General features: G+C 44.4%; 1 protein-coding gene across 6 annotated transcripts in view; it reads right to left on the bottom strand.

The window, feature by feature from the left end:
- LOC140428034 (rho guanine nucleotide exchange factor TIAM1-like) overlaps positions 1 to 25,644 on the bottom strand; it is a 473,602-nt gene that overhangs the window by 357,144 nt on the left and 90,814 nt on the right. For all 6 annotated transcript variants that reach the window (XM_072514009.1, XM_072514007.1, XM_072514011.1 and 3 more), the window contains one exon: positions 15,740 to 15,877. The gene's annotated coding sequence lies outside the window, so the exon portion shown is untranslated. The remainder of the gene's footprint in view (positions 1 to 15,739; positions 15,878 to 25,644) is intronic.

The raw sequence follows: 25,644 nt of genomic DNA, 5'->3' as shown, positions 1-25,644 counted from the left end.
TGGCTCAAGATTGGGGAAGGCTTCGGCAGCTTCCCTCCATTAGCTTGGTGGGGAGGGTGAAGGCCGATTTATCGAGGTGGGACCATCTCCCTCTGTTGTTGGCAAGCTGGGTGCAGGCAGTTAAAATGAATGTTTTGCTGTGATTCCTGTTTTTATTTCAATGTCTGCCGGTTTTTCTTCAGGAGATGGACAAGTTGATCTCCTTGTTCATTTGGGGGGGTGGGGTGGCCAGGATTAGGAGGATGGTGGGATGTGATGAGAAGGGAATTAAGGGAATGAAGGATTTATTCCTTAGGGGGCGATTCACAAGCCTAGAGGACTTGGGAGAGAAGTATGGGTTGGTGCAGGGGGAAGGGTTTAGGTCCATGCAGGTTTGGAACTTTGCAAGAAAGGTTTTCCCGACCATCCTGATTGGTCCGCCCTCCTCGTTGCTAGAAGCGGAGCAGTCAGCGGAACGGGAGGTGGGGGCGGTTGGAGAGGGGGAGGGTCGTTTTGGCGATCTACAGAAAGATCCTGGAGGAGGATAGGGTATCCAGGGAGTGGATTGAGGCAAAGTGGGAGGAGGAGCTGGAGGAGAGCAGGAAGAGGGATTGTGGTGTGAGATGCTGCGGAGGGTGAATGCCTCGACTTCGTATGCGAGGTTGGGGCTGGTATAGCTGAAGGTAGTGTCAGAATATACACCAGTATATCATGGTGCAGACACACACTGATGGAGACACAGTGGGACCAATCAACATACACAACACCGCAGCCAATCACCAGTGAGAGCACACGCACTATAAAGACAGGGGACATCAGAATTCCCGCTCATTCAAGTAGCAGCTAGCTAGGAGGACAGAGCTCACAGCCTGCAACACAGACATTCACCATGTGCTGAGTGCATCAACTGGTTAGGACAAAGCAAAGGTCTTTAGTTAAAGCTGGTATCATATTTATCCACAGTTCAAGTATGTTGAAATAGTTAACCTTTTAATAAAATAGTGTTGCACTACTTCAAGTGTTGGTGACCTGTATGTGATCCAGAACACCCAACACATCAGGTAGTGCATAGCACACCTCACAAAATCAAGGATGAACCGGCTGTTCGAGTAGGTGGAGGATGTCTGTGAATGATGTGGGAGGGGCCCCACGAACCATGTTCTTATGTTTTGAGCCTGCCTGAAGCTGGAAAGGTTTTGGAGGACGGTGTTCTGTACAATCTCAGGGGTCTTGCATGTGGATGTGGAGCCCGGTCCCCTAGAAGCTGTATTCAGGGGTTCGGACTGGCCGGAGTTGCAGGCGTGGGCAGATATTTTTGCCTTTGCCTCGCTGATCGCTCTTATGCGGGTCTTATTGGGGTGGGGTCAGCTTCCCCGCTCGAGTATTTGACCCTGCAGAAGGTGAAATTCAAGCTAGGGGGGGGGGGCAAAGGAGGGATTCTACAATGGTTGGGGTTTGCTCATTGGGAGTTGGTTACTGTTGATTGTTGCGGTGGGGTTTGGGATTGTTATTGTATTAAGAACAAAGAACAATACAGAACAGGAACAGGCCCTTCGGCCCTCCAAGCCTGCACCGATCACATGTCCTATCGAGACCAGCTGCCTGTATCCTTCTATATCCTATTCATGTGCCGATCCAGATAAGTCTTAAAGGTCGCTAATGTATCTGCCTCAACCACCTCATTTGGCACTGCATTCCAGGCCACCATCACCCTCTTGTGCAAAAAACTTCCCCGCACCTCACCTTGAACTTATGCCCCCTTGTAATTCTCATTTCTACCCTGGGAAAAAGCCTTCAACTGTTCACCTTATCTATACCCCTAATAATTTTATGAACTTTTATCAGGTCACTCTAGAGAGAACAATCCCAGTTTATTCAACCTCTCCTCATAGCTAATACCCTCCATACCAGGCAATATCCTGTACTCTCTCCAAAGCCTCCACGTCCTTCTGGTAGTGCGGAAACCAAAATTGGACACAGTATTCCAAATGTGGCCTAACCAACGCTCTATATAATTGTAGCATAATTTTCAAACTTTTAAATTCGATACCCCGTCCTATGAAGGCAACCATGCTATATGCTTTCTTTACCACCATTTCCACCTGTGCTGCCACTTATAAGGATCTGTGGACCTGCACGCCCAGATCTCTCTGTGTTTCTATGCTCCTGATGGTTCTGCTATTTATTTTATAGCTCCCACCCGAATTGGATCTACCAAAATACATCACCTCGCATTTGTCCGGGTTAAATTCCATCTGCCATTTCTCTGCCCAATTTTGCAGCCTATCAATATACTGTTGTATTCTCTGACAATCTTCATCACTATCCGCAACTCCTGTAATCTTAAGTGTTGAGGAATTGAACAAACGAATGTGATATAAAATAGTTAGTTCAAATATTAGTTACAGTAATGTAGATAGTAGTGAGTTCACAAAGGACAAAGGAATTCAGAAAGCATGGCAAGGAGGATGGGGAAAAGGATACTGGGTAACAAGAGGCCCAGGGTTAAGGAATGCGAAGTGAGCCAATCAGGATATATGGCCAGGTCAGGTGGTGTATAGGATGACCTATGGGAATCTTGTATGTGAAACTTGATGCCATTTGAATGTATTTGCAGAGATTTCTTTGTCTCCGACCTCACTCGGTTCCAGGGTTCCAGGAGACAGCTTCCGTGTTCTGAATCTCTGTGGAGCGAGTCAGTCTTGCAAGTTGGTTAAAATAAATAATACTATACCTACAAATCCACCTCGAGTTTTATTGAGGCCAGACTGACGGGTAAAGAATTCAATATTGTCAGTGTCATCTGCAAACTTGCTAATCAGACCCGCTACGTTTTCTTCCAAGTCATTTATATATATATATATATATATATTACAAAGAGCAGAGGTCCCAGAACTGATCCCTGCGGAGCACCACTAGTTACAGACCTCCATTCGGAAAAACACCCTTCCATTGCTACCCTCTGTCTTCTATGGCCAAGCCAGTTATGGATCCATCCAGCTAGTTCACCCCTGACCCCATGTGATCTAATCTTTGGCATCAGCCGGCCATGAGGGACCTTATTAAATGTTTTACTAAAGTCTATGTAGACAACATCCACAGCCCTTCCCTCATCAACTATTTTTGTCACCTCCTCCAAAACGCCAATCAAATTAGTGAAACATGACCTCCCTCATATAAAACCATGCTGTCTCTCGCTAATAAGACCATTCACTTCCAAATGTGCGTTGATCCTATATTTGAGAACCGTTTCCAAAAATTTCACTATCAGTGACATCAAACTCACTCGGCTATAATTACCCGGATTATCCTTGCAACCCTTCTTAAATAAAGGTACAACATTGGCTATCCTCCAATCCTCCGGGATCTCACCTGTGGCCAATGAGGACACAAAGATTTCTGTCAGAGGCACAGCAATTTCATCTCTTGTCTCCCTCATTAATCTGAGAAAGATGCCATCTTCCCCTGGGGATTTGTCTACCTTAATGCTTTTTAACACATCTAACACTTCCTCCCTCGTAATAACAACCTGTTCTACAGTGTTTACCCATCCCTCTGAGACACCACCAATCAACGTGTCCCTCTCCTTTGTGAATACCAGTGCAAAATGTTCATTAAGGACCTCACCTACTTCCTCTGGTTCTACACAATTTCCCTCATTTGTCCTTGAGTGGACTAACTCTGTCTCTAGCTACCCTCTTGTTCCTAATATACGTATAAAATGCCTTGGGATTCTCCTTAATCCTGTCTGCCAAGGACATTTCGCGACCCCTTTTTCTCCTCTGAAACTTCCTGCTGGAGCTCTTTTCTACTTTCCTTGTATTTAGTTGCCTGTACTTCACATATTTTTAGTGCCTGTACCTCACATATGCATCTTTTTTCTTTTTGACAAGATTCTCAATTTCCTTGGTCATACATGGTTCCCGAATCCTGCCTTTCCTGTCCTATTGCTGGGTTTGTTTTTTGTTGTATGTGAAAAAGGTGAAAATCTGTTGAATAAAAATATATTTTAAAAAGGAAATTGCAGAAGTATTGGCTCAACATCCAAAACTTGTGGAAGAAAAAGATAATCCAGATAAAACACAGGTTGAGTTGGTTAGAAATCAGTTGCAAACAAAGCAACTTGAATTGGAGCAAAGAAAAACCATGAACTCAAAAGTGAGATGAAAGAAAGAAAAAGGAAGGGAAATGTGAAAGTTGAACTAATTTTTCAGAGAGAGAGGTGGGGACAGCAAATTTGAACTGGACAGTCAAAGGCTTTCTTTAGGTAAGCAGAGGATAGCAGGGAGACTTGACAATGATGGTCACGATTCTCCTGCCTCGCCCGCCGCAACAACGCCACAGACGAGCCACGTAGAATGGAGAACTCCATTGACCTTGGGGGGGGGGGGGTGGAAGGAGAGATTCTCTGGTCGCCGGACAGATCCGGCCGGAGAATTCCTCCCATTGAGTCTCACAAAGTGAGGCAGGGGGCCTAAAAGGTAGAAGCGGAGGGGCCTCAGCTTTTGCAATTGCCCAACAGTTCTGCGGCTCTGCAGCCTGTATGGATGTAAGTGGTGGCTGCAGGGTGGGCGAGCAAGCTTACCATAGTACAGGACGCCATACAAGTGGGGAAAGTTAATCGGAATTTAGTGGCAGTTGGGAAAGTATATTCAGGGGAATATACTCAGTTCTCTGCAGCCGAGAGCGGGGGTCCAGATGGCTGTGTTGCCCGGTGCCAGGGTTTGGAACATCTGCCCCAGGAGGAACTTGCAATGGAAGGGGGCGGATCCAGAATCAAGGTGCAATGATGTGTTCCTTCACAGAGATTGATAGGCTGAAACCGATGCTGGATAATTAACTTTTCTGGTAGAATTGACCTCCACATTGAGATAGGCTCACAGAGATAAATTAGTCTTGCAGGCGATGGTACAGAAGTTCCAGTAGAAACAGTATAGATGACTGGCAGGCATTCAAACCTGGACAGAGCACTTTTCTGTGCTGCTGTTTGGTAAATGTAGGATGAAAGACAGACTTGCTGTACAGCAAGATGGTATAACTAGTTCTCCCAGCTGAGGGGTGGAAGGGGGTTGATGTCACATGGCTCCTACTTCTCCACTTTTGCTTTGTCTGGGTTCCTGAGATTGTTAATGTTCCAACCAGTAAACACTTGAAAGGAGGATATAGGGTCATTTGTCTGACAAGGCTGGTAGTGGCCAGGCCTGACTGATGAAATATAGATGGCCTTTGTGTAATGCCCTTTGAATTTGGTCTCTGCAGCCAACAGCGTCATTAGTGTCTCTTCAGAGATAATGAGATGTCAGCTTCTCTGATACTGCCAGCAAGTTCACGTTGTCTGCAAGTCACGGCCAGACATGGCTTCAGGCATCTTAAAGTCTTTATCCAGTTTTCAAAAGTTTTTGAAGCTAACAATGAAGATATCGATATATTTTATAAAGAGTGATTTGTCTTAACCCCCTGACATCAGTCATGGTCTCACTGCCTGAAGGGCAGGCTTGAAGGACTGAATGGCCTACTCATGCTCTTACCTATTCAGTTATTGTGTTCTGAGATGCACTGGTAGACATTTAAGGAGATATTTCAGAATATTCAGTGAAGATACATTCCAGTGTGAAAGAAAGACGAAGGGAAGGACACATCATTCGTGGCTAACAGAAGACTTTAAAAATAGTATCAACTTGAAAGAAAAAGCGTATAATTCCACAGCGATGAGTGACAGGTCTTTTCTTTTTTAAATACCTGCCTTACAATCTGTATTTACATTACCAGCTAGTTTTCTCTCGAGCATTCTTTGCTGTTTGGTATATTCTGTCTGAAGACAAAGTAATGTCCTCGAGAACAAATGTGAACGGTGCCAGAGGTCGGGCCAACCACACCCACATGTTTTGGGCCAGCCCCAAAGTTGCTGTGATTTGGACAGCCTTCTCCGAGGCGATGTCCAAGGTTGTGGGGGTGAGGGTGGAGCTGTGACCAAAAGTGGCAATCTTCGGGGTATCAGAGCAGCCAGAGCTATACATGGGAAAGAGGGCCGACACCCTCGCTTTCGCTTCACTAATCGCACGCCGGAGAATGCTGCCCAGCTGGCAATCATTAGCACCACACACGACTGCAGACTGGCTAGCAGACCTGGCGGAATTTCTCCACTTAGAGAATATCAAATACACCATCCAAGGGTCAAAGGAAGGCTTTCTCAAAGCATGGGGGCAATTTGTCGGCCTGTTCCAAGACCTGTTCGAAAGCAACAATAACTAGAAAGGAAGAAAAAAAAAATCTAGAAGGGGACTGATAGAAACACGCAACCCAGGGGAGAGGGTGGAGAGAAGACCCCACCCCTCCCCCCTCCACAAGGCAGACACAACGGAAACAAAACGGAAAGTAGGGGGTAAGGGGGAGAGCAGAAGCGAGGGGGTGGGCACTCTTTCCACCACCCCCCCCTCCCCTCCACCCGACAAACAGGGAGGATATCAAGAAGGGGGGGGGGGGAGTGGAAGAGGATAGCGCACCGAGTCAACTGGTGACAAAATGTAAACAGATAAGAATCTCATGGACAATAACAAACACGTAATGCAACTGCATAAAATATCAAAAATGCCAATAAAAATATTTCCTAAAAAATAGAGAGGGAGAATGGGGCATAATGAAATTAAGGAAATGGCAGATGAATTGAACAGATATTGTGTGTCTGTCTACACTGTAGAGGATACAAATAACATCCTGGAAATAATTGTGAATCAGGAGGTGAAACGGTGGAACTAGGAACAGTGCTGAGAAAACCATTAGAACTAAAAGCTGACAAACCCTGAGGTTGTGATGTACTTAATCCCGGAGTCTTAAAAAAAGTGACTGTTGAGATAGAAGTTGTATTGACTTTAATTTGCCAAACTTCCCTAGATTCTGAAAAGATCCGATCAGATTGAAAAATGCGAATGTGACTTCTCTGTTCAAGGAGACTGAAAGCAGGAAAGTATAGGCCAGTTAGCTTAATACCCGTCATCAGCAAATTGTTGGAATTTATTTTTAAAAGAGTTTATAGCAGGGCACTGAGAAAATCTCCGTGCAATTGAGAGTCAATATGGTTTAATGAAAAGGAAATCACGTTTGACTAATTTATTGGAGTTCTGTGAGGAAGGTGGAAAAAGGAGAAGCTGTTCCTGTTGTGTACTTGGATTTCCAAAAGGCATTCGATAAGGTGCTACATCAAAGGGTTACTATACAAAATTAAGAGCTCATGGTGCAGGGGATAACATATTCACATGGATGGAAGATTGGTTAGCTAACAGAGAATAAGGTTAAATGGGTCTTTTTCAGGTTGGCACGATGTGATGAGTGAAGCCACAGGGATCTTGTGGTGGCCTCAACTATTTATAACAATGGCTTGGATGTGGAGACTGAATGTATTCTTGCTAAATCTGTTGACACAAAGACAGGTAAGAAAGGTACATTGTGAAGAGAACATAAGGAGTCTGCAAAGGGACACTGATAAGTGGGTGGGTAAAAATTTCCAGATGGAATATAATGTGGGAAAATGTGTCCACTTTGGCAGGAAGAAGAGAAAAGCAGTGTCTTATTAAATGGAGCACGATTACAGAGCTGTTGAGGTACAGAAAAATCTGGGTGCCCTGATACATGAATCACAAAACAGCAAGTAATTAGGAAAGCGGAATACTGTAGATTTTTGCGAGGAGAATGGAATATAAAAGTAGGGAAGCTTTGTCACAGTTGCTGAGACCACATCAAGGGTATTGTGCACAGTTTTGGTCTGCTTATTTAAGAAAGAATATAAATGCATTATGAGCAGTTCAGAGAAGGTTAATCTGGCTAATTCCTAAGACTGGGGGGGAATTTTATAAGAAAATGTTGGGCAGGCTGGGCCTGCATCCATTGGGGTTTAGAAGGTTGCTCCTGAAACACAAGATCTTGAGGGGATTTGGCAGGATACTGAAAGGATGTTTCCCTTTGTGGCAAAGATGAGAACTAGAAGACACAGTTACAAAATAAGGGGTCTCCCATTCAAGATGGAGATAGAGGCCTAATGTTTACTTTTAAGATATGTCAGGTGAGGACAGTCGAATGGAATGTGTGGCCTGTCACATGTGGGTAGTCTTGGACCCTACCAGTGTCCCGGATGACCACATGTGTGTGAAGTGCTCCCAGCATGAAGGGCAGCACAGTGGTACAATGGTTAGCACTACTGTCTCATGGTGCTCAGGTCCCAGGTTCAATCCCGGCTCTGGGTCACTGTCCGTGTGCAGTTTGCACATTCTTCCCGTGTTTGCGTGGATTTCGCCCTCATAACCCAAAGATGTGCAGGGTAGGTGGATTGGCCATGCTAAATTGCCCCTTAATTGGAAAAAATGAATTGGGTATTCTAAATTTCTTTTTTAAAGTGTTCCCAGCTGCAGAAACTTGGGCTCCGGGTTTTGGAACTTGAGCAGCAACCAGAGACATTGCCACATCCGCAAGTGTTACGTGGATAGCATGTTCAGAGAGGTGGTCACACCACAGCTCAAGGGTCAAGGAGAAAAAAGAAAATGGGTGAGCACCAGGCTATCTAGAAAAAACAGGCAGGAAGTGCAGGAGTCCCCTGGGGTCCCGCTCACAAATCGATATTCCATTTTGGAAGCTGATAGAAAGGGGTACCTCAGAGGAGTGCAGTCAGGGCCAAGCGTCTTGCACCATAAGTGGCTTGACTGTACAGGGGAAGGGGGAGGAAAAAGAAAGGATGAGCAATAGTAATAGGGATTCGTAAGTCAGGGGAGCTACCAAGCATTTCTGCGGCCAAAGACGTGACTCCGGGATGGTGTGCTCCCTTCCTGGTGACGGGTCAGGGATGTCACTGAATGGCTGCAGGGCAAGCTAAAAGGGGAGGGTGAAAAGTCAGAGGTCATGTTACATGTTGGTACCAATGATATAGGCAGGAGGCGGTATTGAGTCATGAATTCAGGGAGCTAGACAGTATGTTACTCCCAGTGCCACGTGCTAGCAAGTATAGAAATAGGAAAATATACAGATGAATGAATGGCTCAAGACTTGGTGTAAGACGGAGGGTTTCAGTTTCTTGGATCACTGGGACTGTTTCTGGGGAAGGTGGGACATGTCCAAGAGGGACCTAAACCATTTTGGGATCAACATCCTTGCAGGTAGGTTTGCTAGTGCTGTTTGGAGGAGTTTAAACTAGCTTGGCAGGGAGAGGGGGCACAAAGTCTAAGTAAAAGTGAGACACATCATGCTATAGTAAAGGAAGCAAGTCAGAGTGAGTTAGCTGTGTTAAATGTCAAAAGAGTAAGACAAAGGTGGATGGTCTTTACTTTAATGCTAGGTGTGTAACAGGTAAGACTAATGTGTTAAGGGTGTGAATTGACATACTGAATTGTGACATTGTTGCCATTACAGAGACATTGTTAAAGTGAGGAGATGGCAGAACTGGCAACTTAACATTCCGGAGTGGACGGCACAGTGGCGCATGGTTAGCACTGCTGCCTCACGGCACTGAGGACAGGGTTCGATCTCGGCCCCAGGTCACTGTCTGTGGAGTTTGCACTTTCGCCCAGTGTCTGCGTGGGTCTCACCCCACAACCCAAAGATGTGTAGGGTAGGTGGATTGGCCAAGCTAAACTGCCCCTAAATTGAAAACAAAGGAATTGGGTCCTCTAAATTAATTTTTTTTAAACTTAACATTCCAGGGTATAGGATCTTTAGGTGAGATGGAGGAAGGTGCAAAAAGGGAGGTGGTGTTTCACTTTTAATTAAAGATTCAATTACTGGGCAGCACGGTGGCGCAGTGGTAGCACTGCAGTCTCACAGCACCAAGGTCCCAGGTTCGATCCCAGCTCTGGGTCACTGTCCGGGTGGAGTTTGCACGTTCTCCCAGTGTTTGCATGGGTTTCGCCCCCACAACCTAAAGATGTGCAAGGTAGGTGGATTGGCCATGCTAAATTGCCCCTTAATTGGATAAAATGAATTGGGTACTCTAAAAAAAAGTTTTTTTTTTTTTTTAAAAAGGATTCAATTACTGCAATGAGGAGAGATGATATCTTGGGGTCTTCAAACGAGGCTTTACAGGTAGAACTTCGGAAAGGGAGCAGCCGCATTACTGGGAGTAGATTATCGGCCCCCAAAGAGTCAGTGGAAACAGAGGAACAGATATGGAGACAATTTACTGAAGTGTGTAAGAATAATATTTGGGTAATTGTAGTAGTGGATATCAACTTCCCCAGCATGGATTTGGACAGTCATAGTGTAAAGATTCTCAAAGGGTGGATTTCTTGAAATGTATTCAGGGGAGTTTTTTGTATCAATATGTAGAAAGCCCAACAAGAGATGGAGCAGTGCTGGATCTGGTTCTGGTGAACAAAGCCAGACAAATGTTCAATGTGGCAGTGGGGGAGCATTTTTGTGATAGCGACCACAACATGGTTCGCCTCCAGTTTGTTATGGACAAGGAAAAATATGACCTGCAAAAGACGATTTTGGATTGGAGCAAGGCAGATTTTACCAAAGTAAGGCAGGATCTGGCTAAAGTTGACTGGGAACAGCTTCTTGCGGGTAAATCTACAGCAGAGCAGTGGAGGGCATTCAAAAAGGAAATGGGGAGAGCGCAGATCCAACATGTTCCCTGTAGGGGGAAATGCAGAAGCAATAAGTTCAGGGAACCCTGGATGCTAGGACAATCAAGGACTGGATAAGGGGGAAGAGAAAGGCTTTTGGCAAGTCCAAAGGGAGGAATTCAACTGCGGCCCTAGAGGAATATAGGAAGTGCAAAGGGAACTTAAGAAAGCAATTAGAAGAATAAAAAGGGGGCATGAAAAAGGAATTTTAATTAAGATTAGGGAGAACCCCCAGATATTCTACAAAAGGTTGTAAAGGGAAAAGGTTAACCAGGGAAAGAGTAGGGCCCATTCGAGACAAAGGGGGCAATCTGTGCGTGAAGCCACAGGACACTGCTGGGTGTTAAATAAATACTTCTCATCAGTCTTCACTCAGGATGAGGAGGACGTAGGTATAGAATTCAGTGAGTGGGACTGCTAGGACGTTGAGCAGTTTAACATCGGAAGTGAGGAGGTATTGGAGGCTTTGACGGGCTTAAAAATAGACAAATTCCAAAAGCCCAGATGAATTGCATCCCAGGCCGCTGAGAGGCGCGAGGTGGGAAATTGCAGGGGTGACGTTTTTAATTCCTCTCTGGCCACAGGTTAAGTGCCAGGGGAATGGAGAACAGCTAATGTTGTTCCACTTTTCAAGGGCGGAAGAGATAAACCAGGGAACAGGGAATTACAGACCAGTGAGTCTCACATCAGTGGTAGGGAAACTATTGGAGAAAATTCTGAAGGAGAGAATTAATTTCCATTTGGAAATGCATGGGTTGATTAGGGATAGTCAGCATGGCTTTGTCAGAGGGAGGTCATGTCTAACAAATTTTGATTAAAAATTTTGACAAAGTGACCGAGTGTATGGATAAAGGAAGTGTAGTTGATGTAATTTGTATGGATTTTACCAAAGCCTTTGACAAGGTCCCACATGGAAGACTGATTGAGAGGTTAAAGCATATGGAGTACAAGGAAACTTGTCAAGATGGATCCAAAACTGGCTTAGTAACAAGACACAAAGGGTGGTGGTAGAAGACTATTATAGTAACTGGAGGCCAATGTCTGATATGATATAGACGAGAACATGGGGGGAATAATTAGTAAGTTTGCAGATGATTGGTAGGATGGTAAACAGTGAAGAAGAGGGTCGTAGGGTACAGAAAGATATAGATGGGTTGGTCAGATGGGCAGAGCAGTGGCAGATGGTATTTAACCCTGGTAAGTGCAAGGTGATGCACTTTAGAAGAAACAGGACAAGGGAGCATGTAATGAGTGGCAGGACATGAGGAAGATTAGAGGAACAAATGGAACTTGGGGTACTTGTTCACAGATCCCTTAAGGTGGCAGAGTAGATGAACAGAGTAGTTAAGCACGCATATGAGACACTTGCTTCATCAGTCATGGCATAGAATATAAGAGCAAGAAGGTTATGATCGAGCTATACAGATGTTGGTTGGGCTGCAGCTGAAGTAGTGTGTGCAATTCTGGTCACTTCACTAAAGGAAGGAGGTGATTACACTGAAATGAAATGAAAATCGCTTATTGTCACAAGTAGGCTTCAAATGAAGTTACTGTGAAAAGCCCCTAGTCGCCACATTCCGGCGCCTGTTCGGTGAGGCTTGTACGGGAAGGGTACGAGGCTGGAGGGGGTACATAGGAGATTCACCAAGATGTTGCTGGAATGGAGCATCTGAGCTATAAGAAGAGACTGAAAAGGCTTGGATTGGTTTTTTTAAGAGCAGAGAAAGCGGAGAATGGACAGGATTGAGGTGTATACGATTAATAGGGGTTTGGACTGGGTAAATAGGAAGCAGCTGTTCCCCTTGATTGAGGGGTCAATCACAAGGGATAACAGCTTCAGGTTGAGGGGCAGGAAATTCCAAGGGGATTTGAAAAAAATAAATTTCACTCAGAGGGTGGTGAGAATCTGGAATGCACTGCCTGAGAAGTTGGTGGGGGCTGGAAACCTCACAACATTTAAAAAGCACTTGGGCGAGCACTTGAAACACCATCACACTCAAGGATATGGGACAAGTGCTGGTAAACGGGATTAGCGTGAGATTAGAGGTAGTTATTGTCGGTGCAGACTCAAAGGGCCTTTTCTGCACTGTACGACTATGACTCTATATGGATAAATTGTTTCTGTCATAAGATCGTAAATCTTTGGAACTCTCCTCCCTGGAAAGCGGTGGAGGCAGTGTCAATGAATCTTTTTAAGGTTGATAGATTCTTGACTATCAAGGGAGTCAAAGGTTATCGGGAGCAGACAGAATGAGGAGTTGGGGCCATAATCAGGTCAGCCATGATCTTATTAAATAGCGGAGCAGGCTTGAGGGGCCGAATAACCTACTGCTCTTAATTTGTATGCATTATGCACATTTGTATGAGTCACCTTTAACTCCAGATTTTGACTTGGCAAGGAATATTCACTTATTGCTTAGATTCACTGAGGTAGGAACTGAAATGTATTTTGTATCATTGGAGGAAATTGTTATAAAGTTAGAATGGCCGGGAGAAAGTTAGACAATTCTATGCCAAAATGATTTGTTGGGAAACATTGAAGGTTTAGTCAAGCCTTTCAGATGAACAGTTGGCAGATTATAACATGGTTGAGACTGCTGTGCTTAGTTCCAGAAACTGCCAGGCAAAAGTTTAAAATCTGAGGCAGAGACAGAAGCAGACTTTGTAGAATTTGCTAGCAAAAAATAAATTGTATTTGATGTATGATGTAGAGCTTTGAACCTTAAGCAATATTTTGAAAGATTTTAAAAAGCCTTTAGGCATAAGGTCCCATCTAGGAGACAGTGAAGTTTCCAAAATAAGAGAAGCTGCTGTTAAGGCGGACGGTTACAAACTATTCCACAAACACATGCACTGGAGCAAACCTTTGTTGCAGAGAGATACGAGGTTCAATACTGAAAAATATCTTAATTACAATAAGGGTAATTAGCAGAAATGAGAAGACAGATGATGTGCAGAGTAATAAAAAAGAGACACTGTAGAAGATAAGTATGATTCAAGGGGACCAACATGTTACTTTTGCCATCAGATGGGGAATGTAAAAGCAGGTTCCTGGAAATTAAAAGCAAAGCTGGCAACACTTGTAGGTGTGCCCAATATTTTTCTTTAAAAATGGTGTGCCAATGGGTGAAGCTTGTGACAAACCAATAACATGTAATGTAATTACAGGAGGTGTAAATCAGCATATAAAATGAGAGTTTTATATGTAACGTCGTCTGGTAAATGGCCAAAAAGATAGTTATTCTTAGAAACACATGGGGCCAGCTTAGTCCCTGATGTTAGCAAAGATAGCGAATTTGTCTCCGAGAAATCGGTTAAATAAGTGTATTGCTACAGGGCCTTGAAGGAAATTATTTACTTGTTCCATTGTGTAGGGTGAATTTATTTTGCTTTAGTTAGTGGTTCTGTTATTGTTAGACTAGTGTCAAAATTGCCTATTAATGATAATGACTATGTCTTTAGGAACGATCCAGCTGAAGATGATGCACTGCCTCCAGACGTTTTTACAAAATGTCTTGAAATTGTTAAAGCTAAGGATGTATCAGTAATCAATGGACTTCGGAAAACATATGCTTATCGCTGAATCTGTTGCCAAGAACAATGGTTTGACTCAAGAGGTGTCCAAAGAATCAAAAGCTCAGACCTTGGAGATTAGACGGACACTGAAACATTAGTCGGACTAAAAAGAATTAAAAAACAGATGGGCTGTATTAAGGCTGATCAAATTAAAGCTGATCAAATTAACCCTGCAGGCAGACCTTAAACCACAGGTTCCAAAGCAGAATACAGCAGCGGCACTCCATGCTGATGGAGAAGAGGAGGAATTCAGTGCTTTAAAACAAAATTATTTGGCTATAACTGATACAGATACAGTGAAACAATGAGGAAGAATGAGTGTTCTGGAATGGAAATTGAACTTCAGAATGATAAAGCAACTGTTCTTTTGAGAAAGGAGTTGATAACATTTTTGCTAAATGAGAAAAATGATTTAAAATTATCCATCAACTGGCGAGAAAAGAGTATCAAAGATTCTTTTGACTAATCATCGACATGACTTTAAAGAGCAACAAAGGAGAACTGTAATCCTGCATTTTTAAAAGGAGAAGGACAATTCAGCTGTCTTTTTGGCTTAGACTTTTTTTAATAGAACTGAATAACAAAAAAACCTAAAGCCATGAAAGGGAATGGAGATCTCCAGTTCAAGCCTGAGCAAAGTGGATCGTGGACACGGTTTAAAGTCAACACCCTGTTGAGAATATAACCTCATATTTTAAAGAAGAACAAAAGGATATACTGAGTCCACATGAGAAGTGGGGTTGTGACAGTGGAGTTCATCTCTATTTATAAACAGGAATTGTCAGCAATTAACAATATGGGTTTTAACACAAGTATGTAGACTGAATTGATTTGGCAATCTTTTAACCAAGGACATAGAAACAGTGTGAACTTTACTCAACATGATGCATAACAGAATGCTAATTCTCATTTATATGAGAGAAAGAACTTTAAAGACTCAGATAATTTGGATTTTAAATCCTAACTGTTACATGCAACTGTTAGACAAGCTTTTAGATTGTTTATTAGAGTAAAAGTCTTACAACTTGAAATCTTGAGGGTTTTTTTCCCTCAATCGGTCACTGGAATTAAAGTAGCTTTTAAAAGTAATTGACATCGACTGGGATCATAACAACGTATTTGTCCAAAAACACAAAAATGTTTTTCAATATATCCCAATTGACCAGACAATTTTAGGATAATTATTGCACTTACTTAAGCTATCCATGAGCAATGGTACAGGAAGTATTATAAACTGGGCTGGAGATTGTGCTGCTTGCTCTGGACTGCTTAAATCGACAGATCCCATCATCGTAAATAGCAAATATCTTAAAGTAACATCTCAAGTGACAGAGTAAAGAATATTGCATAACTTAGGAAATACAGAACTTTCAAATATATTTGCACTGCCTACCTTTAGATTACCATGTTTTTGTTTGTTTGGCCCTTCTAAATTTATTATCCAAAATTATTTATCTTCCAATTTTTGTTCTGCCTTGTTCATCAGATTCAACATATTTGCTGAAGATTGAATCATTTGTTGATCCTCAATTTTCCCCTCTCCAAACATTGTACCATGATGCTATTACAGTACTTACATAATTTTTCAAAATCTCCCCTCCATTTCCAGTGGATTTTTAGTTTGTGTTGAAGTTGTCCTTAACTCTCCACGATTTAGAGATAATCATCATCAAGGTTCACAAGTAGAGAATGGGAACTTGAGCAGGTGTCTGGGCCTGTAAGAAGTTTTCAGAAAGGAATCAATACCTTCAGGACAAGGTGGGAGAAGAAAATAAAATTATATTTGATTTTTTTATTGGAATATTGAACAGATTGGATTACCAGGAGATGAGGCTAGTTTTGCAATTACTTAGGAGCTAGTCGGTATATCTAGGCTGTTGTCAGATAACAAGGCATTAATTAACCAGTGTTGAATTTCAGTGATTTCGGCTTGTGAGACAAAAACAGATAAGGGGAAGAGATTGTCCAGCTGAAGCTGAAGATTAACATACAGATAGCTGAGCAATTTATTTGGGAAATACAACTAGAAGTGAATTCTAAAATTTATAAGTGATAAAAATATTTACAGGTAGGACTAGATTGATATGAACCATACAAAAACTAAATGAAGGACGGCACGCTGGTGGTTAGCACTGCTGCTTCACGGCGCCATGGACCCAGGTTCGATCCTGGCCCCGGGGTCACTGTCCTTGTGGAGTTTGCACATTCTCCCAGTGTAGGGTGGGTCTCAGCCCCACAACCCACAAGATGTGCAGGGTAGGTGGAATGGCCATGTTAAATTGTCCCTTGGAAAATATTGGGTACTCTAAATTAATTAAGATTATGGATCCAGTATAAAATAACGGGTATCTGGGAGTAATTATAAAAGCAATAATTTCAGCAGTTCAAAGAAGAGAGCAAATGCAGAGCTGTTTATGACCATCATTCTAACTCTGAAATCAGTCAATGATATGGATTCAAATCCCTGCAGCATATTGTTTAATTTTTGGGTCTGCTTGCTCTTAACATTACCTGTCAAATTCAATCACTTCAAATGGTTTCTCTGCTCCCTCCTTTGAAACAAGCCAGATCTATAAAATTAACCCTGAAATGAATCTCACTATTCAGTATGAGTAACATCTCAGCTTTTACAAATGCGATACAATCCAATTATATTAATTTTTTTTTAATATTTCTCTTGAGCAATAGCATAGATCAATTAGAGTTATAAATCAATATCATTGCATCGGTTCCTGTAGACATGGAAGAAACAGTCAAAAATCATGACACCTTAATTAAAATTCATATTGTTTTTGTAGTATCATTTTCTTCCTGTCTAGTCTACTAATTTTTTTCTATTATGCCTTAAAGCCATTGAAAAAATGCTTAGAAACCTTGATGCAATAGTGTGAGTAGCATTTCTACTGTGGGAAACCAACAGGAATTAAAGGATAGTAGACAGTCAAAACAAAATTTACATAAATTGTACTGCTCTAACATTTACAATCGAAAGGAAAAAAATGCACCAACAATTTTATACACTTAACCTTTCTTTTAAACATTTGACTTTTTCTCATTTGTTGCTACCGTTTTTCTCTTCCCCCAATAAATGCTTTAACTCTCAATTAGGGTAAGACTCCACAGATGCCAGACCTCCTCCTGTACCTTGTTCAAGAAGCCACGCTTTGTAGGTAGGTCCAGATATCAATGGTAGGTTAAGTTGTCTAATGGGCAAAGGAGAAGCATCACTGCAAGAGTCCAAACATGTTCTCTCTTGCACATTCCCGGGAGGTATTTCTATGTCAGATCTAGAGCAGAAAATCTGATTGATTTTTCCATCCCTACCCTGTGGCATCGTAGCACACCCACTGCTACCCCAGGTGCAATTAGTTACCTCACAACAGGCAGAAAATTGAATTTTAAAATCCTCTCATCAAAGGATCACCAAATACGGATGGAAAGACTTCAAAAAAAGATTGTATTTCTCTTGCCGACATGACATACAGCAATATTCACTCAAGCTCTTTTAAGTATTTGTAACCAGCACAAAATGTTAATATTTTTAATTCAATTTACTCATTTTAATTTTCACTATCTGAATTCAATTTATATGTTAAACTCCTCAGGGCATTTGTACAAGCATTGTTAAAAAAAAAGTAATAATGGATGTAAAAAGATTGATACTCATCACTTACTAAAGTTTCAGTATTCTTATCAAAATATGCTGTGCCACATTTTAATTCAGTTCAACATAACATCTATCTAGTCAATCATAGGCACAGATTATAGAATAACCGAAAGCCAGAAATGGCTCACAAGGAATTTACAAATTAAATTAAACCAAATATCTTCATTAAACCTAAATATGAAATAGTTCTGCATTAAATGCATATCAAACATTGAAATAAATATGAACCACCAGTTGGTAAATGAAAACAAATTCATTGATCCTCATCATGCTGTATTGAGCAAGCATTGGAGATTCTTGTCAATTGCCCTGATTCTATCAGAATCAGTCAGTTCCTTGCTTCAGTCTTACCAGTAACAGGGATGTGTAAAAACGTTCTTTTGATATCTATATCTGGCTATTTTTCGCTTAGCTGAGAAATCTTCCTCCCAGAATAGATCTTTCATCCTACCAAGCCTATCTTCATTGCACTCAATCACTTCTGGCTGTGGCTTCAGCAGCAATAAAGACCTTTGAAACAACATTGTCTCGCAATCTGCTGAAAACTACGGTCCGTCCACCTACCTACTGTCATAATATACACACAAGTACATGATGGTGCAGAGACAGACACGGACTGACACACCGAAAGACCAACCAACACACAGAACACAGCAGCCAATCACCAGACAGGACACGGCCACTATATAGCCAGAGGGCACTAGTTTTCCCGCTCATTCGGGATGCAGCCTCTGAGACAGCCAGAGCCCGTGATCAGTAACACGAACATCTACCATGTGCTAGCAGTATAGTCTGGTCAGGTCTCCAGTCAACCTAACTGGAGCCTCAGGTCTCCAGTCAACCTAACATAGTGTCAACCCACAGTGCAAGTATGTTTAACAGCTCATAGCTAAATAAAATAGAGTTGTACTTCTACAAGTGTTGGTAGCCTGTCTCTCTCGCCGCTCTGGTAAACGCAGTCCTTGCAGACCCAGCATACCTAACACATCATGGTACCAGTATGTGATGTTAGAGTTTGATGGACCTACCCTGAAATAATCTGCCTTCAACCAGCGATCAGCAATCCAGTAGTATGGACAGCGTCCGCCCTCCCCCGCCGCTCCGCATCACCGGCAACCTCGGTGCGAACTGGAAGATTTTTAAACAAAAGTTTCAACTGTACCTGGAAGCTACCGACCTGGAAGCTGCCTCAGATGCCAGAAAGATTGCTTGCTCTCTTTCTATCCACGGCCGGGGACCACGCCATCCAAAATTTCAACTCCCTCACCTTCGCTGAAGGGGAGGACAAGTCCAAGTTCAAGACAGTCCTGCTCAAATTCGACAACCACTGTGACATCGAAGTCAACAAAAGTTTTGAACGCTTTGTCTTTCAACAGCGTCTGCAGGGTAAGGATGAACCTTTTCAATCTTTCCTCACCCATCTTCGCATCCTCGCGCAATCCTGCAATTAAGGCTCCATCTCCGACTCAATGATCCGCGACCACATTGTTTTCGGTGTGCACTCGGACCCCCTATGCCAACAGCTCCTCAAAGTTAAACAGCTCACCCTCGCTATAGCCATCTAAACCTGCGTTCAGCAAGCCACTAACCAACACTCGCACATTCAGTGGCAGAGGCGGTGCGGCAATGCTCCCACGAAGCAGAGCGGGTGCAGGCTGTAAAATAGCTACAGTGCCTAAGCCTGGATGAGGGCGGCCACTTTGCGCGCTTTTCCCGGGCTCCCGCACATGTGCGCAACAAGCGAGGGGACAGCGAGGACGAAGACCAAACTGCGCAGGCGCGCTCTACGTACGACCGCACTGCACATGCGCGGTGGCGCACTGAGCGTTCTGACGTCACGACATGCGACAACTGTGGCTCCTCCCACTTAAAACAGCACTGTCCTGCGAAATCTCGACGCTGTCTCCAGTGTTGCAAGCTTGGCCACTACGCAGTCCTGTGCTGGTCTGCTCAAGCACCTGCCTCCCGTCGCTCCCACCAGCAGCATAGGGACGTCCGAACCGTACAACAACCGGTCACCGATTCCGACTCCGACATGGTTCCAGACCTTGACACCGAGGATCTCAAATCCCCATTCTGGGTGGGCATCATCACCAAGCACACGGTGCTTCAAAAGAAAATGGTCAAGCCCTTCCCAGTGATGAGCATTGATCCGGACGATGAGTGGTGTGCCACCCTCACGGTCAACAGATCTCGCATCCGATTCAGGCTGGACACCAGGGCTTCAGCCAACCTCATTGCGCGGTCTGATCTGGACAGCTTCCACGTTAAGCCGACCATCCTTCCATCCACCTGCCAGCTTCTCGACTACAATGGCAATGCCATTGCTGCCAGTGGCTCATGCCAGCTTGTGGTGTCGCACCGTTCCTTAAAGGCCACCCTGGCCTTCGAGATTGTAGGGGCCACTAAAGCTTCCCTGCTCGGTGCTCAGGCTTGCAAGATCCTAAACCTTGTCCAAAGGGTTCACTCCATGTCACCCGCTGAGGCTTCAGCATCACCGGATGCCGACTTTCAAACACAACTGAAGAACATCATCACTCGATACCACAGCGTTTGAGGGCATGGGCACACTCCCATACACGTACAAAATTATTTTAAAACCAGATGCCATGCCTGTTGTTCATGCACCTCGCCGGGTACCGGTGCCCCTCAAGGACCGCCTCAAGCAGCAGCTGCAGGACCTCCAGGACCAGGGCGTCATATCTAAAGTAACAGAACCAACCGACTGGGTCAGCTCCATGGTGTGTGTTAAGAAACCATCCGGAGAACTACGCATCTGCATCGACCCCAAAGATCTGAACCGTAACATCATGAGGGAACACTACCCTATCCCAAAGCGCGAAGAACTCACCTGCGAGATGGCTCGCGCCAAATTTTTCACAAAGCTGGATGCATCCAAGGGGTTCTGGCAGATACAACTTGACGCATCCAATCGGTAGCTTTGCACCTTTAACACCCCATTTGGCCGGTTTTGTTACAACCGGATGCCGTTTGGCATCATCTCAGCCTCGGAGGTGTTCCACCGAATAATGGAGCAGATGATGGAGGGCATCGAAGGGGGGCGGGTATATGTAGACAACATCATCGTCTGGTCTACCACCCTGCAGGAACACACTGATGACCTCCAATGTGTCTTCCGGAGAATCCATGAGCCTCAACAGAGCCAAATGCTCCTTTGGTCAAACAGAACTAAAATTCCTCGGCGACCACATAGCACAGCTTGGTGTGCAGCCGGATGCAGACAAGGTGTCTGCAATCAATGCCATGAAGACACTGGAGGACAAGAAGGCGGTCCTCCATAAGTGGGAGGAGGAGCTGGGCGAGCAGCTGGATGAGGGCCTGTGGGCCGATGCCCTGGGCAGGGTGAACTCCTCCTCATCATGTGCCAGGCTCGGCTTAATCCAGTTTAAGGTGGTGCATCGGGCGCATATAACGGCAGCAAGAATGAGTAGGTTTTTTTGGGGTGCAGGACAGGTGCCCGAGGTGTGCAGGGAGTCCGGCGAATCATGCCCATATGTTTTGGCATGCCCGGCGCTTAAAGGATTCTGGCAGGGGTTTGCAAGGGTAATGTCTAGGGTTTTGGACGCCCGGGTGAAGGAGAGTCCAACAGTAGCGATATTTGTAGTGGCGGAGGATCGCGGAGTGCAGAAAGCGAAAAAGGCCGAGGTACTGGCCTTTGCCTCCCTGGCAGCCCGGAGATGGATTTTGTTAATGTGGAGGGACTCTAAACCCCCGAGTGTGGAGACCTGGGTTAGTGATATGGCGGGGTTCCTCAGCCTGGAGCGAATAAAGTTCGCCTTGAGAGGGTCCTTGATGGGGTTCTCCCGGCGGTGACAACCTTTCCTTGACTTTCTAGGGGAGCAGTAAGTGTCAGCAGCAGCATCCTTGGGAGGAGTTCAGGTGGGGGGGGGGGGGGGGTGGGGGGGGGGGGGGGTTGGGGGGGGGGGGGGTACTGTTGATATAATGTGAGTTGGGCATGGAGACAAAACCCACCTTGTTCAGTTTTTTTTTAATAATTCTGTTTTGTAATTAGTTTTATTGTAAGCTTTGGGCTATGCTTATTGTTAATTTTTTTTACCATCTTAATTTCTATTTTTGTTATGTAAAAACACTGATTGGAAAAACTTTAATAAAACATTTTTTTTTTTTTTTTTTTAAAGGCGGTCCTTCGCTTCCTGGGCATGGTCAATTCCTGGGGAAGTTCATCCCCAACCTCGCATCCCACACCACGGCTCTCCGCAATCTGGTGAAGGAGACAACCAAATTCCAATGGCTCCCTGCCCACGAGCAAGAGTGGCGTGAACTCAGGGCGAAACTCACCAAGGCCCCGGTATCGGCATTCTTCGACCCTGCCAAGGAGACGAAGATCTCCACTGATGCGAGCCAGTACGGCATTGGAGCAGTACTCCTCCAACGCGATGACGCCTCCTCATGGGCTCCACCCACCGAGCAACGCTATGCGCAAATCGAAAAAGAGTGCCTGGGCCTCCTCACGGAAATTGTCAAATTCCACGACTACGTCTATGGACTCCCCAAATTTACGGTCGAAACGGACCACAGGCCACTGGTCAACATTATACAGAAGGACCTTAACGATATGACGCCGCGCCTGCAACGCATCCTCCTTAAACTCAGGCGGTATGACTTCGAACTGGTCTACACCCGGGTAAGGAGCTCATCGTCGCCGATGCACTCTCCCGTTCTGTCACTACGCCCTGTGAGCCATCGGGCTTCGTGTGCCAAATTGATGCTCATGTTGAGTTCTGCACATCTAACTTGCCCGCCACGGATGAACGACTCATCCAGATTTGTCGTGAAACAGCCAATGATCCTTTGCTCCAACGCGTCATGCGCCATCCTACAGACGGATGGCTCAAGGGCCAATGCCTGCAATTCTACAACATCAAAGATGGCCTGGCAGTGGTAGATGGAATTCTGCTAAAGTTGGACAGGATCGTCATCCCGCACAGTATGCGGGAGCTCGTCCTTGAGCAGCTCCATGAAGGTCATCTGGGGGTGGAGAAGTGCCGACGGCGGGCCCGTGAGGCAGTGTACTGGCCTAGCATCAACCATGACATCGCCAACGCCGTTCTCAACTGCCCGACATGCCAAAGGTTCCAGCCAGCTCAGCCAAAAGAGACCTTGCAGCCACATGAACTGGTGTCGTCCCACTGGACCAAGGTTGGCATTGATCTTTTCCATGCACTAGGCCGGGACTATGTCCTCATAGTGAACTACTTCTCTAACTACCCAGAGGTAGTCAGGCTGCATGACCTCACGTCGACAGCGGTCATCCGTGCGTGCATGGAGACTTTTGCTCGCCATGGCATCTCACTCACGGTCATGTCCGATAATGGCCCGTGTTTTGCTAGTCAGGAGTGGTCCAACTTTGCCCGGCGGTGTAATTTCACGCACGTCAACTCAAGTCCCCACTACCCCCAGTCGAATGGCAAAGCTGAGAAAGGGGTACACGTTGTCAAACGACTCCTGTGCAAAGTGGCCGATGCGGAATCCGACTTTTACCTCGCACTACTTGCCTATAGGTCAACTCCATTGTCCACAGGCTCAATTGTTAATGAACCGCACATTACGAACGATGCTGCCTGCAACACACTCCCCAGACTTGGACAACTTTCCTGTCCTGCGCCGAATACAACTGTCTCGGGCCCAACACAAGTCGGCGTACGACGCCCGTGCCACAGATCTCCCTGCTCCCGTTCCTGATGACCAAGTTCGTGTACAACTTCCTGAAGGTAGCTGGTCTGCCGCCTCGGTTGTAATCAAGCAAGTGGCCCCCGGGTCGTTCCTGGTTCGTATGTAGGATGGCTCTTTTCTTCGCCGAAATAGGCGGGCAGTGCAGCTCCTTCCACGCTCGCCGCCAGATCGTGATGCCCTGCCTCGCCCTCAGGACAGGCCCGTCCAAGAGCTCGCAGATCTGCCTCGTCTGTTGCCACCCTCTGCGACTGACACAGTCCCGCCCGTTCCAGAGCAGTCGGCCCCTGACCCACCCTTGCGCCGGTCAAGAATTCGTCGCCCACCACAGAGACTGAATTTATGAACTGCCTGAATTTATGAACTCTCTAAACTCATGGACTGATTGTTTCGTTATCCTGGTTATTTGTTCGCTAGTTTGTACATACTGTTATTCATGTCCCGTGTTTTGTTACATAGTCTATCTGCAATAGACACCTTCCCGTGTAAATATGTTAGAATTTTTGTATATAGTCCTGTAAATATGCTCACATATTCTCCACATAGTCAGAAACATTCACATACCACACTATTTATTGCCACGTACACATTTTTTTTCAAAAAGGGGGAGATGTCATACTATACACACAAATATATGATGGTGCAGAGACGGACACTGACTGACACACTGAAAGACCAATCAACACACAGAACACAGCAGCCAATCACCAGACAGTACACGGCCACTATGTAGCCAGAGGGCACTAGTTTTCCCGCTCATTCGGGATGCAGCCTCTGAGACATCCAGAGCCCTTGATCAGTAACACAAACATCTACCATGTGCTAGCAGTATAGTCTGGTCAGGTTAGCCTCAGGTCTCCAGTCAACCTAACATAGTGTCAACCCACAGTGCAAGTATGTTTAACAGCTCATAGCTAAATAAAATAGAGTTGTACTTCTACAAGTGTTGGTAGCCTGTCTCTCTCACTGCTCTGATAAACGCAGTCCTCGCAGACCCAGCATACCCAACACATCACCTACCATCAGCTAATAGAAGTCCATTCGTTAAACCATCTTCCAAAAAGCAAAGTATACTATTTATTCACTGCTGGGAAAATCTTCATGTAAAAACAATATTATAAACTCAAACTAATTCAGTGATTTTAGCAGCTCTCTTAAAACTAATATGTGGTACTTTCATTTCATAAAATTCACATTCACTTCATCTCAGCTATTTGCACGACACTTAACCAGATTTCACAGAATACTGTGTTTATCCCTGTTGTGAGCCCTTAATCTGGGTTCATATTTCAAATCCTTTTGGGCAGCTTGATTGGAGCTGTCAAGTTATATGCTTTTTATTCTTTTACACTACATTGCTGATGGCAGGAGTTGCAAATATAAATGTCACTAAACTGATCATGAAATAATGCAGTTTGCAAGTTTAGAATCCGAGAATCACTTGCTTAATATCCATCCTCTACTATCTCAGCGATATTGGTACTTTTGACGACTGACACAAGAACAATGCTGTTCCTTACACCCGCCCAAATAGCAACAGAATGCATGCAGGAACATGGCTTCAGAGTTATTTTTCTGTGATAATGCCACTTCCCAACATACCTGCCTTTGTTAAATTGGCAGCAGATCTTTGTCGAGTATTTCAATTTGTAGAACAGGTGACACTGCCTTAAAAGTTTGACTGCCTGTACACTACACAACTAACAGTTGTGCTATTTGATTTTAGTACAATTTGGAGCATGTGTATAGTTCAAACTACTTTTCTCAAGCCAAGTACAGTTCTGCACTTCAATGAGGAAACTGAATAAAATATAAACTCAAATTATTTCACTGTAATTTGAGCAGCGCTTAAAAGGCTATAAGACGATGTGTTTTTGAGCAATCTCTAAAAAAAAATTATAAATTCCCATTTTGTATTGCAGAATTGTTTCCTTATCATAACTTGTTCCTCAGCTACTAAATCTGCCTTTTAATTCTATGTACTGCAAATGCATAGTTATGAGATTTGTATTTTGTGCTACTGTTTTAGTCACATTTGCACATTTTTAACAGAACAGATGTGAACAATGCTGTTGCTGATCTTCATGGGCAAACTACAAAGTC

The sequence above is a fragment of the Scyliorhinus torazame genome, chromosome 8 (assembly GCF_047496885.1).
Source record: "Scyliorhinus torazame isolate Kashiwa2021f chromosome 8, sScyTor2.1, whole genome shotgun sequence".
Taxonomy (NCBI): Eukaryota; Metazoa; Chordata; class Chondrichthyes; order Carcharhiniformes; family Scyliorhinidae; genus Scyliorhinus; species Scyliorhinus torazame.
This window is presented reverse-complemented; position numbering and strand designations above follow the sequence as displayed.